Below are 18,849 nucleotides of genomic sequence, written 5' to 3'. Positions count from 1 at the left end.
CCAGCTGCTGCAAAATTTTATTCATGTATTTGCTTGTTCTTGAGAAAAGAAGTCTTAGAATAGCACTTGGCTAGCAAGCACTGAGGCCCTGAGTTGAAACCCTATTACTTCAACAACAACAACAAAATAACCACCAACAAAATACTGGTCTTTCTCCCTCTTATTTCACTCTGCTATCAAATTAATATCCTAATACAAAATTTGTCCAAACCAACTTCTTGCTTAAAAACTTTCTAAGCCAGGTGCCAGTGGCTCATGCCTGTAATCCTAGCTACTCAAGAGGCTGAGATCTGAGGATCACAGTTCAAAGCCAGCCTGGGCAGGAAAGTCCATGAAACTCTTATCTCCAATAAACCACCAAAAAACTGGAAGTGGCACTGTAGGTCAAGTGGTAGAGCTGAAGAGCTGAGGAACAGTGCTCAGGCCCATAGTTCAAGCCCCACGACCAACAACAACAAAAAAAACAACTTTCTAAAGCATCTGCTATTAAAGAAATAAATCTTAGCCAGGTGTGGTGGCTCATGCCTGTAATCCTAGCTACTCAGGAGGATGGAAGTTCAAAGGCAGCCCAGGTAGGAAAGTCTGTGAAACTCTTATCTCCAATAAAACACTTAGAAAGCCAGAAGTGGTGCTATAGCTCAAGTGGTAGAGTGCTAGCCTTGAGCTGAAGAGCTGAGGGACAGTGCCCAGGCCCAGAGTTTAAGCCCCAAGACCAACCAAAAAAAAAAAAAAAAAGGAAAGGAAAGAAATCTTAAGCCTGGTGCCAGTGGCTCAAAGCCTATAATTTCTACTCAGGAGGCTCAGACCTGAGAATTGGGGTTGAAAGCCAGGCAGAGCAGGACAGTCTGTGAGACTGGTCTCCAATTAACCTTCAAAAAGCCAGAAATAGAGTTGTAGCTCAAATAGTACAGTACCAGCCTCGACCAAAGAAGTTCACAGTCAGTGCCTAGGCCCTGAGTTCAAGCCCATGCAAGACATGCACAAGTAAATAAATAATCTTAAAACTATATGTTGCCTCTTCAGTCTATTTCTTACTGTTATTTTATAACACATTTATATGCTAGCAAAAACAAAGAAAAGATACTATTGCAATTATTTCCCATCTAGGTCTAGTTAATATTGTTGCCTTCAAGTTATACATTGTTCTTAACTCCTTTGTCCTGTCTATATACTATTTATCTTCTGAGATCTACATTAAATGCTTCTTCATTATGTCACCATTTATTGTGCACACACTATACTAAGTAATCTGCTAATATTGGAAGGCGAAGATAACATTCTCATAATCCCTCCCTCAAATTATTAGTAGACATGGCAGTTTATGTGTATATTTATATGAAATGAAGAGTAGTGATAAATGTTGGTGCTAATACAAGGTGACAGTGAAATTAACAGGGTGCTATTACAAAAACAGAAGAAAAAAAGGAAATTAATTTAGGAGATACCAAAGACATAGTTTGGTCATGCCTGCAATCCTAACTACTAAGGAGGCTGAGATCTGAGGATAACAGTTCAAAGCCAACCCAGGCAGGAAAGTCCGTGAGACTCTTATCTCCAATAAACCACTAGAAAACAGGAAGTGGTGCTGTGGCTCAAGAGGTAGAGTGTTCGTTCGCCTTGAGCTGAAGAGCACAGAGACAGCCCAGAGTTCAAGCCCCACAGCCAACAAAAAAATTAAATAAATAAATATATACATAGTGTGGAGTTTGTGTTTGTTGGTTGTTTGTAGTTGGTTTTTGGTTGAATTTGGCCTAGGCAGTGTCCCTGAACTCTTTTGCTCAAGGCGCTAGCCTCTACTACTTTGAGTCACAGCTCCACTTCTGGTTTTGGGTGATTAATTGGAGATAAGAGTCTCATGGGCCTTCCAGAGTGCTGATGGCTCAAGCTTGTAATCCTAGCTATTCAGGAGACTGAGATCTGAGAATTGTATGGAAAAATGTACATCCACACAAGGCTAAGGGAGAACTTCAGATTTTTCCCAGAGCAAGAAATATGGGGTTTTATGTAAAACTATCTAGGTTTAAAATATAGACAATTTAAAATTTAAATACTACATAGGCTAAGTAAAACACTGAGTTGGAGACCCAACTGTTTATGGTTTTTGGTAGCGAAAGAAAAGATAAGGAGGAAACCAGGAGTATAGTAGAATTTAAGGATCAGAATAATCTGTCTATTTTTATTATTTTTAAATTTTATTGTTTTTATTATTTTAATTGTCTTTTGTTTATTGTTGTAAGGCTTGAACTTGAAGCCTGGGTGCTGTCCCTGAGCTCCTTTGCTCAAGGCTGGCGCTCTACCATAATTTTAAGTCATTGCCACTTCCAGTTTTCTGGTGGTTAATTGGAGTTAAGAGTCTCATGGACTTTCCTGCACAGGCTGTCTTTGAACTGATCCTCAGGTCTCAGCCTCCTGAGAAGCTAGGATTACAAGCGTGAGCCACTGGCACTTAGTAGGCTATCAATTAGAACAGGTTAGAGGATGAAGGGAAGAGAGTTGTGCAATGTCACAGAATTAGCGAGTAAAGATCTTCAGGGTACAGAGTCGTCAGTTTTATCAAACAAGGCTAAAATGTTCACTAATATAAGAACTTTTCAATGTCCATCAAATTTAGTATCTAAAAGTTTTTGGAACCTGCTCTCCATTGTTAAATAGAAAGTGACTTGAACAAGTAGCCTCCTGAGACAAGCGTGTGAGCCACTGGTACTCAACAAATGTTGGATAGATGTTGGGGTGGGAAAATTACTTTGCCAATGTCTATACCTATATCCTAGCTTCTCAGGAGGCTGCGATCTGATGATCACAGTTCAAAGCCAGCCCAGGCAAGAAAGCTGAAAATGGAGCTGTGGCTCAAGTGGTAGAGCAAAAAAGCCAAAGGAGACCACCCAAGCCCTGAGTTCAAGCTCTAGTACCAGGGAAATAACAAACAAACAAACAAATGAAAAAAAAAAAAACTTGTCTTCTAAATATCCTTCAAATCTATCATCTACTTTTGCTTCTACTGCTTCTTCACTTCCCTGGATAATAATTCAGGGAACTACCATCTAACTGGTTTCTCTATTTAATTCTTCATGCTTTCTTTTCTTTTTTTTTTTTTTTTGGGGGGGGGGGAAGGGGTAGTACTGGGGAATTGAACCTAGGACTTTATATCTACATAATCTCCCACAGACCTACATCCCATCCCCCATCCCCTATTTTTTTTGGGGGGAGGGGTCGGTAATGGGGCTTGAACTCTGGGCCTGGGTGCTGTCCCTCAGCTCTTCAGTTCATGCCTAGTGCTCTACCACTGAGCCACAGAGCCATTTCTGGCTTTCTGGTGGTTAGTTGGAGATAAGTCTCCTGGACTTTCCTGCCTGGCTTTGAACTGCAATCCTCAGATCTCAGCCTCCTAAGCAGCTTGAATTACAGGCAAGAGCCACGGGCACCCAGCTGGAGTCAAAATCTTTTTTTTTTTTTTTTTGATCAGTCGTGGGGCTTTAACTCTCAGCCTGGGTATTGTCCCTCAGGTGAGCACTCTACCACATTGCCACTTCCAGCCTTTTCTGCTTATGTGGTGCTGAGGAATTGAACCCAGGGCCTCATGCATGCAAGACAAGCACTCTACCACTGAGCCACCTTCCCAGCCCCCTGGAGTGACAATCTTAACGACCCAACATACCACTTTCTAAGTTACATGCTCCTAATTTAATTTCTCTTTTAATATTCAATACTTCTTTTTTGTAGCAAAGATCATATAACTAATGGTTTGATGGGCCTACCTCCCCCAATTGAACGCAAGTTCCTCAAGGGCAAGGACTGTTTATAACTTGTTCAGGTGGTAATGGGCATTAAATGTACTTTTGCTGAAGGAATTCACTGAACTGAACTTGCAAGCAAAGGTGTGTGGGAGTGAAACTGCAGAGGGTAGGGGGAGGTTCCTCAGCAGACACTCAGACTGCAATGTCAGCAAATGGGCAGTGACACACTTTCCCAATAGAAATAGTCAGAGGATCATAAAATCATAAGCATCGCCACTTTTTAGAACCTGGAGCACACATAGCTTGACACATAGTAACACACATAAAAGAATATTTTCTACAATGTAATAATCATTATTGAAATTAATAAAATTAATTTATCCCTTTAGCAAATGGATACTATACCCTTATGACTCACAAATTAGAGCATGGATTCATTTTTTTTTTGGGGGGGGTCCGGTCGTGAGGCCTGAAATCTGGGCCTGGGCACTCTTCAGCTCAAGGCTAGCACTCTACCACTTGAGCCACAGCGCCACTTCCAGCTTTTTTCTTTTTGCTTATGTGGTGCTGAGGAATTGAACCCAGGGCCTCAGGCATGCAAGGCAAGTGCTCTACCACTGAGCCACCTTCCCAGCCCCTACAACTATTTTCTTTAATACATTTTTTTTCCCCTGTAACCTCCTCCCCCCGCCCCCTCCCCCCAGTCCTGGAGCTTGAACTCAAAACCTGAGAGCACTGTCCTTGAGCTTTTTCATTCAAGGCTAGCACTCTACCACTTGAGCCACAGCTCAACTTCTAGGTTGTGTTTCATTCTGTTTGTTTTGGGGGTAGGGGGTATGCTAAGAGTCTCAGGGAGCCAGGTGCTGGTGGCACATGGCTGTAATCCTAGCTACATCAGAGGCTGAGATCTGAGGATCACAGTTCAAAGCAAGCCCAGGCAGGAAAAGTCCATGAGACTCTTAAGACTCTCCAATTAACCATCAGAAAACTGGAAGTGGCTCTGTGGCTCAAAGTGGTAGCACACTAGCCTTGAGTAAGGGTTCAGGCCCCAAGTTCAAGCTACACAACTGACAAAAGTCTCAGGGACTTTCCTGCCTTGTCTGGTTTCGAACCAAGATTCTCAGCTAAGATTACAGACATAAGCTTCAATTTTTATTTATTATTTTTGTAGTAATACTGGGGTTTTAAGCTCAAGCTTTTTCAGCTTGTTCACTACCATTAAACCATATCTCCAGTCCTGCTTTTGCTGGTTAATTACTACCACTGTAATAAGAGAGAAACAGAGAGACACAGAAAAAGAGATGTCTGATACCAGTAGCTTACACCTGTAATCCTAGCTACTCAGGAGGCTTCGACATGGAAGATCTTGGTTTCAAGCCAGCATAGGCAGAAAGTTAAAAAAAAAAAAAAAAAGAACGAAACCATAAAACCTATCTTCAATTGCCCAGTAAAAAACAAGGCTAGAGGCATGTCTCAAGTGGTAGAACACTAGCTAAGCAATCATGAGGCCTTAAATTCAAACCTCAGTACCAAGCACACACACCAAAGTAGAAGAACATTATAAAATATGGTTATCAGACTTCTATTTCTCAGCACAAAATTTAACCCCAGTGACATAAGATTGATGATAATTTAGTGAAATAAATTGACTTGCACTGGCTTAATGCAGTAATATATATATATATATATATATACACACACATACACACACACACACGTATGTATGTACATACACACACCACACACACACACCCCACACACACATATGCCTTACCAAGTGATTTCCCCTTTGTAGAGCTTTCTCACATAATCTTCAAAATAAGTTAAAACCACATGCTGGTGGCTCATGCTTGTAATCTTAGCTACTTGGGAGGCTGAGATCAGGTAGATCCCAGCTGCTGCCAAGACCAGACAGAAAAGTTCATGATATTCCATCAAAGGAAGATGAGTGAGTTAGCACATACCTCTCATCATACCTACAATGGGAAATGAAAAATAGCAGGATTGTTGTTCACATGCACGTACCCAAGCTAGAAGCAAACTAACTAACTCAAAAATGACCAGTATAAAAAAGACTAGAGGTATTGTTTGTCAGTGAAGCACTTGCTAAGCAAGCAATGATACTATGAGTTCAAACTCTAGTACCCCCCACCCCGAAAAAAAAAAAAAACTATCCAAAATAAAATTAACTATTATTCTTTTTCCTCTTAACAGAGGTATAAAAACAAACACAAAAAGAAAGTTACATGCTCATACTTCTACAACTGTTAACAGTACAGCTTTAACAAGGTACTACATACCTGCCTACCCTATCTACTAGTGTGGTCAAAGACCATCTCTTACCAATGAACTTTTTTTTTTTTTTTTGGGGGGTCCAGTTGTGGGGCCTGAACTCTGGGCCTGGGCGCTGTCCCTCAGCTCTTCAGCTCAAGGCTAGCGCTCTACCATTAGAGCCACAGCGCCACTTCCGGCTTTTTTCTTTTTGCTTATGTGGTGCTGAGGAATCGAACCCAGGGCCTCTTGCATGCAAGGCAAGCGCTCTACCACTGAGCCACCTTCCCAGCCCCACCAATGAACTTTTTAATAGAAAGAGACTGGATAACAAAAAGGACTTTGAAGTCAGAAAGACCAGAGTCCTCCTTATAGTACAGTTACTTACATCTTTCTCTTCTGTAAAATGAAGCTAACATCTAAAACATTTCAGAGTAATTCTAAAGATTAAAAGAAAATATGTAATGCTTGACACACAGTAGGCAAATAAAAAGGAATTTATTATTCTTTATTCATTATTTTAAAATAGTACCACCAAAAACTCATTGGAAAGCAAAACTATCCTTTAAAGCTTACCAGATCTGCTAAGTGGACTATTGGGAGGGAGGGTGTGTGTGTGTGTGTGTGTGTGTGTGTGTGTGTGTGTGTGTGTGTGTGTGTGTGTGTGTGTGTGTGTGTGTGTGTGTGTGTGTGTGTGTGTGTGTGTGTGTGTGTGTGTGTGTGTGTGTGTGTGTGTGTGTGTGTGTGTGTGTGTGTGTGTGTGTGTGTGTGTGTGTGTGTGTGTGTGTGTGTGTGTGTGTGTGTGTGTGACAATTAGACTAGCAGGGCTGCTAGGCAGGATAAAAAGAATCCTAGTAATAACATGCTGAGAAAGCAGTACATGCCTTTCACCTCCTAGCCATCCAGTAGACTTGAACCAACAATGATGTCTAGGGCAATATCCCAGGTAACTGAACTAATTATGTTCATGTCTGTAGGACTGTGACAATGTCTATTTCACTAGCACTCCATTTACCTCAAATCTGACTATGTTAACTTAGAATTCTGCACCTCAAGAGGCCGTGTGGTTGCAGTTCTCTTTGCATGATCCAGCCTTTGACTCCAGTAACTTTCAGGAGAGCAGTGAAAGGAAGTGATGTGTGTGTGTGTGTGTGTGTGTGTGTGTGTGTGTGTGTGAAACATGTATATGATCTCATTTATAAAAAAAAAAAAAAGTCCCCACTGGGGACATGTAAAACATGCAAGAGTATGGTATTGTATAAACTTCATATGCAAATAAAGCAACACAGACTGGTGTGTCCCACCCTCTAGAAAAGGGTTTTACAAATGTCAAACATCCTTCTTTTAAATTGAAATTAAGAATTAATTCAATTACTGGACTGAGGGGGTAGCTCAGCAGCAACAGGGATGAGAGAATTTAGTTACCATATAATCTTTCTCAGAAAGTTATTGACATATTCTTAGAAGCTGCATACTTGCTCGTGTATAATCCTAGCAACTCAGGAGGCTGAGGTCTGAGGATGGTGGTTTGAAGCCATACCTGACAGAAAAGTCTATGAGACTCTTATCTCCAATTAACCACCAAAAAGGCAGAAGTAGAGCTATGGCTCAAGTAGTAGAACATTAGGCTTGAGGAAAAAAAAGAGGGGGGAAACCTGGGCAGGTGGTTCAGTGGTAGAGTGCTTGCCTGGCAAGCATGAGGCCCTGGGTTCGATTCCTCAGCACCACATAAGCAGGAAGAGCCGGAAGTGGCGCTGTGGCTCAAGTGGTAGAGGGCTAACCTTGAGCTGAAGAGCTGAAGGACAGCAAGCGCCCAGGTCCAGAGTTCAGGCCCCATGACCGGCAAAAAAGAAAGGAAGGAAGGAGGGAGGGAGGGAAACTATTACCTTGCAAATTCTGTAGCATGCCACTCAAGTATCCTGCGTGCGTGTGTGCATGTGTGCTGTCTGTCAGTCTATCTGCCTGCCTGCCTGGTTATTTCTCTGTATCAGTATCATGGCTTGAACTTAGGGCCTCCAGCTCATGATCAGTTTGCTTGGCAGTACTCTACCACTTGAGCCATGCCTCAAATACCCCTGCCCCTTTTTATTTTTGAGACAAAAACTAGGTAGCTTAGGCCGACCTTGAAATTGGACTACCCCTGCATCAGCCATTTAAGTGCTGGGATTACAGGCTTATGCTACTATGTCTTACCCTTTTAAAAATGAATTAAGGTCTGAAAATAAATAAAATAAAGCCCTATACAGGGTATTTCTCTGGAAATATTCAGAGTAAACAAAATCAAGGATGTTTCTTTCAACAACATTGTGAATCTTTTATTAGTAATTATGCATAGCAGTAACTGTTCTGAGAACTCCATAGACTACTGAGGACATAAACTGATAGTTTGAATTTGACCAAGCTAGCAGTTTATCTAGGTCCCCTCTATGTTTCTGCGATGCTCAGAACATGTTTCTGGATGCTGAAGACTTTAAAACAAGAATGTATGACAGGCTAATTCTTACCTAGGCCTACTGAATCTTGTTTTATTTTTAAAAATCTCTTGCTGCAACCTGAAGGCAAGATAAATATTATTTTTAAGTTGATCATATTGTTTCATGTGACATTAAATAACCCAAGAACCTAAGTGAAGGACAAAAATAAACATGTAACAAAAAGACAAAAAAAAAAGTTATCTGAAAAATAGCTTAATGAATAACCTCATTAATACGTTTTGTAGCTTAGATTAAAAACATTCAGTAACTACAAAGAGATGGATTTATTTCATAATACAAATACAATGAAAAATTGAAAAGTAGTATTAAATGGTTATAAAACACAAAAGGTAATACACTAACTTCCAAAGCATACACATAAAACTAAGAGTTTGAGAATGGAAAGGGTCATCTAGAACAATGTTTAGGATGTAGTAAATGGTTAAACTTTTAGGCAATAGAAACTGTTCATACAACAGCTTCCTTACATAAAAATATAACTATCATTTGAGTACTGGATTCCTAAGGAACCTTTAAAAATTGGGGTCTCTCTACATTCCTTTAAAAGTCTCAGCTAAACAGAAAGACAAAAAGTCACAATGTCAGAATTAAAACACAAAATGAACAAAATCATAACAAGATGATGATCAACCTTGTGAAGCAAAATAAAAAAATTGAGAGGGTGATAAAAAAGGCAAACAGACAGGAAACATTAACAGTCTATCAATGAATCAAATGCTAAGGCTAAATAGTAAATACTAGATAGTCACAGTAATGCAAGGACAGATCTTTTTATGATCTGTCCTTAAAGATATAAAAAGATCAGAGATTTGCTCAAACACAAGTTCAGAAGTACAGTGAGTTCGAGTTCTCAGGATGAGGCTAAAGGATCCAGAAAAATGAATGTTTTCATGAATGAATGAGTGAAATTCTTTCCAGGTATTAGGATCAATAGAATATTAGGGTTGATTCTTCCAGAACTGAGAACATTTGAAGGTTATAGTTCTTCCACAGATGAAATTAAATCTTATTCAGTAAGGAAGCATAATTTTGGCACCCACAAATTACTCTCAAATGGTAGTACTGCTAAAAAAAAAAAAAAAAAATTCTTGGGCTGGGAAGGTGGCTCAGTGGTAGAGCTCTTGCCTTGCATACATGAGGCCCTGGGTTCGATTCCTCAGCACCACATAAGCAAAAAGAAAAAAGCCAGAAGTGGCGCTGTGGCTCAGGTGGTAGAGCGTTAGCCTTGAGCTGAAGAGCTGAGGGACAGCACCCAGGCCCAGAGTTCAGGCCCCACGACTGGACCCAAAAAAAAAAATCTTAACCAGGTGCTGGTAGCTCACACCTGTAATCCTAGTTACTCAGGAGGCTGCTGTGATCTGAGGAACGCAGCTCAGTGGCTCAAAGACAACCTGGGCAGGAAAGTCCATGAGACTCTTATTTCCAGTTAACCACCAGAAAACCAGGAGTGGAGCTGTGGCTCAAAGTGGTAGAAGACTAAATGGAACAGCTTACACTAAGCAAAAGGAAGAAAATATACATATCACCCGACATGGAGGAAATAGTTGTATTGTCAAAGCTCATAGAATTCACAAACACTGGGGCTGGGAAGGTGGCTCAGTGGTAGAGTGCTTGCCTCTCATGCATGAGACCCTGGGTTCAATTCCTCAGCACCACATAAGCAAAAAAAGGTGGAAGTGGCGCTGTGGCTCAAGTGGCAGAGCGCCAGCATTGAGCTGAAGTGCTGAGGGACAGTGCCCAGACCCAGAGTTCAGACCCCGACAACCAACAAAAAAAAAAAGGAAAAAAAAATTCACAAACATTAAACATCATGATAAGGACAACTGCCTTATGAAGGCTAAAATGTGTTTGTGATTTTAAGTATGAAATTTAATTTAAATTTTAAGTGTGAAATTTATGTAATCACTTAATCTCAATAAAAAAAATATTTTAAAAAAAGTTCAGGGAGAGGCCAGGCACCAGTGGCTCATGCCTGTAATCCTTGCTACTCAGGAGGCTGAGATCTGAGGATCTTAGTTTCAATTCATCCAAGTGAGTGTGAGACCATGAGTTCAAAGCCTAGTGTCACAAAAAAGTAACAATAATAACAATAAAGATTACTTTTTCAAGGGAGATATATCTAATCGTTTCTTTAAGGAATGCCTTTCACCAAGACTACTGGCTCATGCCTGTAATTCTAGGTACACAAGGAAGCTGAGATCTGAGAATCATGGTTCAAAGCCAGCTTGGGCAGGAAAATCAGTGAGACTCCTATCTCCAATTAACCAGGAAGCAGAAAGTGGAGCTGTGGCTCTAAGTGGTAGAATGCTAGCCTTGAGCAAAAGAGCTCAGAGACAGTGCCAATACCCTGAGTTCAAGCCCCACAACCAACAACAAAAAAAAAAAAAAAGAAAGAAAGAAAAAATACCCTCACTATCCTCCAATTCCTATCAGAAACTCAAATCCTTCATGTAAAATGTCATTTTGTTTTACTTGCTACAACCAAAAGTCTTCAGGAATTAGGTACCACAAGTTAAGACATCTCAACTTATAAGAAAGGTGTCCCAGGAAATCCAACATGTTTCCTAATGATACACAAGCTCGACAGAACACTGTGTTATCCATATCTACAAGGATTTTGTCAACTGGAGAACTGACAAAATCAAAATGCCAGATGTACAGAATGGATCAAATGTAGCAGAGCCATGATTTATGCAATTACTCGTACATTCCTTCATCAAGTCCATATCTTCACCAGCACTGGTGGCTCACACCTGCAATCATAGCTACTCAGGAGGCTGAGATTTTAGGAACTCTACTTGAAACTACAACTCATCTCCAATTAACTAGTAAAAAACTGGAAGTGAAGGTAGCATGCCAGCCTTAAGTGAAAAAGTTAAAGGATAGTGCTCAGGACCCAAGTTTAAGCCCCAGTACTGAAACAACAGCAAAAATCCCTGTTTTGTGTCTTATTTCTTTGTTATTTCAATTTAATCATTCTTCTACCCATCACATTTTGGGGGACAAGACTTCGAACCCAGGTCTTTGGGGCTAAGCACATGCACTGTTACACCCCCAGAACCTTCACATATGTATTTAGCCAATGTCTTTCATCTTGCCTTGCAGATCACTAACATGCCACTCTTAGAAACAGAATGTTTCGTAAGGGAAAATGTTTTTTCTTATAACATTTTTTAAAGGTTTGGAATAACCTAAATATAACTGAAATATGAACTCTCCCACATCCGGCCTTATGAAGTTTACCACACTTGTTCTAGAACCTATTGGAAGGGATCCTGTAATTAACCGAAAACATTATCCAAATCACAGTATCATTAGTATCTAGTGTATCCTTCAGAAGCTAGGATCTTACCTGAGATATTAATACTCAAGATATCCAATCCTTACTGTACTGACAAACTCAGAACATGCTAATGAATGATCTGTGAATGCTGTTATCACGATAGGATCTTAGCAAACACTGACAACGCAGTTCTCTAGTCTTGTGTCTAAGACATTCTCCACTGTCTAGACTTAAAAGGAAAATGACCTACAATTTTAAATCTCTGATCTGGCTCACTCATTGAAAAGATCGGTCCCTACTAACTTCTTCTGTGAGGATTTAATCACTTGAGGATTGACCCTTTAAAAAGTGCTGCTGCGTTCGGGATACTAGAGACAAGTAAATAAGTCCATGAGCTACGAGGCAGGGGGAGGGGGTCCTCTACCAGGGAAGACTTTACATAATGCAAGAGAATACCAGCGAGCATGCAGACCTGTCAAAGAAGATGCAAGGCTGGAGATTTCTCCTCTCTTCCCCCAGTCTCTAAACACTACCCGACTACCGACTCCGGATTCCCACGAGACCCACAGAACTTATATTTAAGAGTGAATAACAATCGGCACACGCTTACCTACCCACCTTTATTACAATGCAAAGAAAAGGAGTTAAAAAAGAAAGAGAAAAACCCTGACCTCCCACTTTGGAGTCCAAAGTATGGGGTAAGCAAACGGAGCCAGGGAGTTTTTTTTTTTTTTCCTCTGAAGGGGGGAAAGGAGAACAAGGAGCTGTATTAACCTACGCCACGCCCAGTAGTGCAATGACAAGCGCTACACACTCTACCGCGGCCCAGCCATCTCTCGCGGCCCAGCGGTCCCGGACCCCGCGCCGGCAGCCGTCCTCGTCCCCGGCCATTCACAAAGAATGGTTCAGTCTGGAGCATCACCCAGCACCTGATCCCTCAGAGCTTGGGACGGACAGGGGGCGCGGGAAGTGGGGGAACAGGATGAGCTGCTGAAGCCGTTTTCAGAGCCCGAGATTTTGGAAAGATTCCTAGACCAGGACGGAGGAGCAGCGGTGAGCGGGAAGCCTACCTTGACCGGTCCTGCTGTTTCCTTCCCAATCTGCGTTTCAACTCACCGTCTTGGAGAACAAGGCGCCTTCCGGCAGAGCATGGCCAGCCCTCGCCTCGATCTAGCTTGCTAGTAGTCCAAGCTCCCCGCCCCGCCCCTTTTCCCTCCCACCCACCAATGGAAAGACCGGATCAGGGCCTCTCCCAGCGTGGTAGTATGAGCGCCATCCAGGAAGTCTCTTGAGAGAGGTCCTGAAAGGCTGTGTTGGGGTCCTTAGGTAGCCACGGATGTGCCCGATTGAAAATGAAATCTGGCGGCAGCTCCGAATTGAAGGCTTAGCTCCCAGACGGACCTGTCTCTCATATTTTTTGACCCCTGCCGTTGGGGGCGCTCTAAACTAAAGCAACGCTTAGTTACCTGTTTCTGGGAAGCCATCTTGGATCCGCCTGGTGCGTTGTGGGTGGGAGGGGGGAGGAAAAAGGAGCGGTCAGAGCCTGAGGCCTTTTTCGGCGTTCTGTCTGGCTGTTTAGGTCCAGTCAGAATGTCCCTCTGTGAGGGTGAGGAACTCTGGAATAATGATGAACCAGGTAAGAGGTAACCACCATCTCACCCCTCTCAATGGTAGCTCTTACCAAATCAAAGAGGCAAAAATCACTTCTCTGATCTACTTGGGTATAACCACTTCCTAGGGGAATCCTTTATAAGTACATCACCAACACAGGTTATGTATCTGTCCTAGATGCTACCTGCTATTTGCCTAACTTGGAGATTTTCCAGTCTTCTCATTTTAGCTGCAGAGTACTTGAAGCTGTTGTAAATTAACAGTTTTCAAGGGAATACACACACACACACACACACACACACACACACACACACACACACACACACACACACACACAGAGTATCTATGTATTTGTCTATGTCTGTGAGATGGTTTTGAGGCTTTAACTCAGGCCAGGGCACTATCCCTGAGCTTTTTTGCTCAAGGCTGAGCTCTACCACTTGAGCCAGAATTCACTTCCAGTTAATTAGAGATGAGTCTCATGGACTCTGTTTTTAAAAGGCCTAAATTTATGAACAGTCTGTCCAAACTGCTCATTAATACAGGTAGTATGTGTAAGTCTAGAAGACTTAGAGAAAGTGTATGTAAACAGGGGGCCATTAGGGGGCAGCTCAAGTCATTTTCTAATTTACAGAATGTGTGTGTGTGTGAGAGAGAGAGAGAGAGAGTGTGTGTGTGTGAGTGTCTGGGCACTGCCTTTGAGCTTTTGTGCTCAAGGCTAGCACTCTACCACTTGATCCACAGCTCCACTTCTGCTTTTTGCTGGTTAATTGGAAATAGTCTCATGGACTTTCCTGCCCAGGCTGGCTTCGAACTGTGATCCTCAGATCTCAGCATCTTGACTAGCTAGGATTATAGGCTGTGAGCCACTAGAGCACCACTAATTCACATCTCTTTTTTTTTTGGTTGGTTGTGGGTCTTGAACTCTGGGCCTTTGCGCTCACTGTCCCTCAGCTCTTCAGCTCAAGGCTAGGACTCTACCACTTGAGCCACAGTGCCACTTCAGCTTTTTCTGTTTATGTGGTGCTGAGGACTCAAACACAGGGCCTCATGCATGTTAGGCAAGCACTTTACCACTGAGCTACCTTCCCAGCCCCTTATTTTTAATAGATGATATTGCATTCAATTTTTTTTTGTATTTCCTAATCTAAAGCTCTCTTGCTACTGGCCTGCTGCAAAACAAAAGACCCCCCCCCCAAAAAAAAGGCATTTTATGATCCCAGGAACTAGGAGGCCAGGCAAGGAGATCAGGAGTTCCAATCCAGTCTGAGTCATACAGCAAAACCCTGTTTTGTTTTTGTTTTGGTGGCACAGAAGTTTGAACTCAGAGCCTCATGATTGCTAAGCTGGAACTCACTTGACCCATATCTCTAGCCCAGCTTTTCACTGGTTATTCTAGAAATATAGGCTCAAAGGTTTTTCTGCCCAAGTTGGCTTTGCACTGTGATCCTCTGGATCCCAGCTACCTGAGTAGCTAGTATTACAAATATAAACTAGTGGCACCAACTTAAGGTCTCACTTGTTGAGGGCATAATTCCAGATCATAAAAAGAATTCCCTAAACAGTAATAGAATTGCATGGTCACACATAATAGGAACTCAGACACTTTTTTTTTTTTTTTTTTTGGTCATGGGGCTTGAACTCTGGGCCTGGGTGCTGTCCCTCAGCTCTTCAGCTCAAGGCTAGCACTCTACCACTTGAGCTACAGCGCCACTTCTGGTTTTCTGGTGGTTTATTGGAGATAGGAGTCTCACGGTCTCTCCTGCCCGGGCTGGCTTTGAACCGCGATCCTCAGATCTCAGCCTCCTGAGTAGCTAGGATTACAGGCGTGAGACGCGTGAGCCACCAGCGCCCAGCAACTCAGACACTTTTAATGTCATGTAAATCAAAATTATATCAGAGGTGATAAGATTTGATTAAATACATTTTCCTGTGGCAAATTCTGCTGTCCAAAGTCTCTCCTAGCTACTGCTACCATTATGCCAAATTTGAGGTATTAGGATTTACCAGAATAATGTGTTCATCTGTAAATAAATGTTGAATGTACAGATATAATTTTTTTTTTCTGGACCTAGGGCTTGAACTCAGGGCCTGGGCACTGTCCCTGAGCCTCTTTGTGCTCAAAGTTGGTGCTTTGCCACTTGAGCCACAGTGCCACTTCTGGCTTTTTCTGAGTAGTTTATTGGAGATAAGGTCTCAAGAATTTTCTTTCCAGGGCTGGCTTCAAACCATTATCCTCAGATTTTAGCCTCCTAAGTAGCTGGGATTACAGGTGTGAGCCACTGGTGCCCAGTGGCTTAATTATTTAACAGTTTTTTGAATGAAAGCCTGTCACCTTCTAAGTATTGTCTGGTATAGAAAATAGGTTCTAAATGCAATCATGCTATTCAGTATACATTAGGTGGGAAATGAACCTGTGGGCAGGGATGGGAGGGGAAACTGGGGGAAGGAGAAGGAATGGGTGACATTGTCTAAAATAAGAAATATACTTATTGCCTGACTTATGAAATGGTAAACCCTGTGTACACACCTTAAAATAACAATATTTTCTTTTGTCAGTCATGGGGCTTGAACTCAGAGCCTAGGGACAAGTCCCTGAGCTGTTTTGCCTAAGGCTAGTGCTCTACCACTTAGAGCTACAGCTCTACTTCCAGTTCTTTGGTAGTTAATTGGAGGTAAGAGTCTCACAGACTTTCCTCTCTGGGCTGGCTTTGAACCATGAACCTTAGATCTCCTGAATAGCTGAGATTACAGGCATTAGCTATGAGTACCCAGCAAGAAACATATTTAAAAAAGAAAATAGGTTCTTCCAACAAAGGGACTAGTCACAGGCATTATAAAAAAGGAGGAGGGGCTAGGAAGATGGCTCAGTGGTAGATTGCTTGCCTTGCATGCATGAGGCCCTGGGTTTGATTCCTGAGCATCACATAAGCAGAGCCGGAAGTGTCCCTGGGGCTCAAGTGGTAGAGCACTAGCCTTGAGCTGAAGAGCTGAGGGACAGTGCCCAGGCCCAGAGTTCAGGCTCCACAACTGACCAAAAAAAAAAAAAAAAAAAAAAAAAAAAAAAATCAAGCCAGGCACTCTTTTCCTCTTATTTATCTATTTATTATTTATTTATTTTGTCGGTCATGGGGCCTGAACTCTGGGCCTGGGCACTGTCCTCAGCTCTTCAGCTCAAGGCTAGTGCTCTACCACTTGAGCCACAGTGCCACTTCTAGTTTTCTGAGTGGTTTATTGGAGCTAAGAGCCTCACAAACTTTCCTTCCTGGGCTTTCTTTGAACCTCGATCCTCAAATCTCTGCTTCCTGAGTAGCCAGGATTACAGGCATGAGCCACCAGCGCCCGACTGGCTTGATATTTTATTAATTGTTGTCTTGGCTTCAAAAAATGGTGAACACCTAGAATATTCCATAACCACCATTGTGTACATGAGGCCAAAGAAAATTGTTAATATATTTTTTGGTTTTTCTTTTTTTCTTTTTTTTTTTTTTGGTTGTGGGGCTTCAGCTACTCTGGGTCTGGGTGTTGTCCCTGAGCTCTTCAGCTCAAGGCACCACTTCTGGTTTTCTGGTTGTTAATTGGAGATAAGTCTCACAGACTTTCCTGCCCCAGCTGGCTTTGAACAGTGTTCCTCAGAGCTCAGCCTCCTAAGTAGCTAGGATTACAGTCACGAGCCACAGGCACCTGGCATGAATTTTCTTTTTCTTGTTGGGCTAGCCTTGACACAGTCCCTTAGCTTTTAAACTTGAGGCTGGCACTTCACCAATTGAGCCACAACTCAAATTCTAGCCTTCTGCTAATCAGTCTCATAGACCTTCCTAACCAGGCTAGATTTGAACCTTGATTGTTGAGACTTGTAAATTTCAGCCTCCTGAGTAACTAGGATTACAGGCTGTTAGGCAGGCTTCTCTGCTGTTTCTATATTTTTAATGACAACTGGACTCAGAACATAGGGTAAGAGTGTGAGGATACATTGTTTCTCTTTCCCTTACAACTGTTACAAATACTCAATGTACTCATAAATTTGCCTGAGTATGTGTGTTTATGCTAGTCCTAGGGCTTGAACTCAGGGCCTTGGAACTGTCCCTGAGATTTTTGCTCAAGGCTTGTGCTCTACCACTTGAGCCAAGCCCCACTTTTGGCTTTTGTTGGTCACTAATCGGAGATAAGATTCTCATGAACTTTTCTGCCTGGTCTGGCTTCTAATCACAATTCTCAGATCTCAGCCTCCTAATAGATAAGATTATAGGCATGAGCCATTAGTGCCCAGCTATAAATGGGTTTTAATATAGGACTGGATGTGGGATATAGGATTTTTAAATATTTGCAAAAATCAGGGCTGGTAATGTGGCTTAGTGGTAGAGTGCTTGCCTGGTATTTATGAAGCCCTGGGTTTGATTTCTCAGTACCACATAAACAGAAAAAAAAAAAAAAAAGCCAGAAGCAGTTCTGTGGCTCAAATAGTAGAGTGCTAGCCTTGAGCAAAAGAAACTCAGAGAGCCAGGCACCAGTGGATCCCAGGATCTCTTAATCAAGGCTCAAAGCTATCTTGGGCTGAGTGCTGGTGGCTCACGCCTGTACTCCTAGCTACTCAGGAGGCTGAGATCTGAGGATCACAGTTCAAAGCCAGCCCTGACAGGAGAGTCCAAGAGACTCTTATCTCCGATAAACCACTAGAAAACTGGAAGTGGTGCTATGGCTTAAGTGGTACAGCACTGGCCTTCAGCTGAAGAGCACAGGGACAGCGCCCAAGCCCAGAGTTCAAGCCCCATGACCGACAAAAAAAAAAAAAAAAGAAAAGAAAAAAGAAAAGAAACAGTAAATGCTGAAATAGAGTTGTGGCTGAAGTGTTAGAGTGTCACTCCTAAGCAAGAAAGCCAAGCAAACACATGGCACTCAGTCCAAATCCTCAGTAGGAAAAACAACAACAACAACTACACAAAGGGGTCTAAAAGCAGTAACTCTAGACTAGATGTAATGTTTGACCATGCTCTAATGCTTCCCAATTATACAAGTATTTTACTAGATGAAAAATGCAAAATTTTCTTTATAGAAACTAATTTCTATTCAGTTTTAATTTTTTAAGATTTTTTTCTAATTTTACTTTTCTATTGAAAATTTTTCTAATTTTACTTTTCTATATTGTTATTTAATTTGTATTTAGCTTAGTTTTGTGTAGGGTAAGAAAGAAGGCTAACTCCAAATTCAGCAACCTCAAATCCGTTTTGTTATGAGGTAAGATTTTCACAAAGGGCAAGGGGGAAGGGGGGCTAGGAATGTGGCTTAGTGGTAGAGTGCTGCCTAGCATGCATGAGGATGAGGCCCCGGGTTTGATTTTTCAGTACCACATAAATTTTATTTTTAATTAAAACTTTTTCTTTTTCCTTCCCCTCTGTCTCTGCTTGCTTCCATCTCTTGTGGCCCACAGTTTGCTCTCCCCAATGAACTTTTTCTT

The 18,849-nt window shown here is 42.0% G+C and overlaps 1 protein-coding gene across 4 annotated transcripts in view; it reads right to left on the bottom strand.

The window, feature by feature from the left end:
• The window catches only part of Chd8 (chromodomain helicase DNA binding protein 8), a 70,782-nt gene extending 57,835 nt beyond the window's left edge, over positions 1-12,947 (bottom strand). For all 4 annotated transcript variants that reach the window (XM_069998363.1, XM_069998366.1, XM_069998368.1 and 1 more), the window contains exon 1: positions 12,854-12,947. The gene's annotated coding sequence lies outside the window, so the exon portion shown is untranslated. The remainder of the gene's footprint in view (positions 1-12,853) is intronic.
• Positions 12,948-18,849: the final 5,902 nt, after the last annotated feature.

The sequence above is a fragment of the Dipodomys merriami genome, unplaced genomic scaffold, assembly GCF_024711535.1.
Source record: "Dipodomys merriami isolate MVZ:Mamm:240054 unplaced genomic scaffold, mDipMer1.0.p SCAF_518, whole genome shotgun sequence".
NCBI classification, from domain to species: domain Eukaryota; kingdom Metazoa; phylum Chordata; class Mammalia; order Rodentia; family Heteromyidae; genus Dipodomys; species Dipodomys merriami.
The sequence above is the reverse complement of the archived record's forward strand: the minus strand, read 5'-3'. Positions and strand labels throughout refer to the sequence as shown.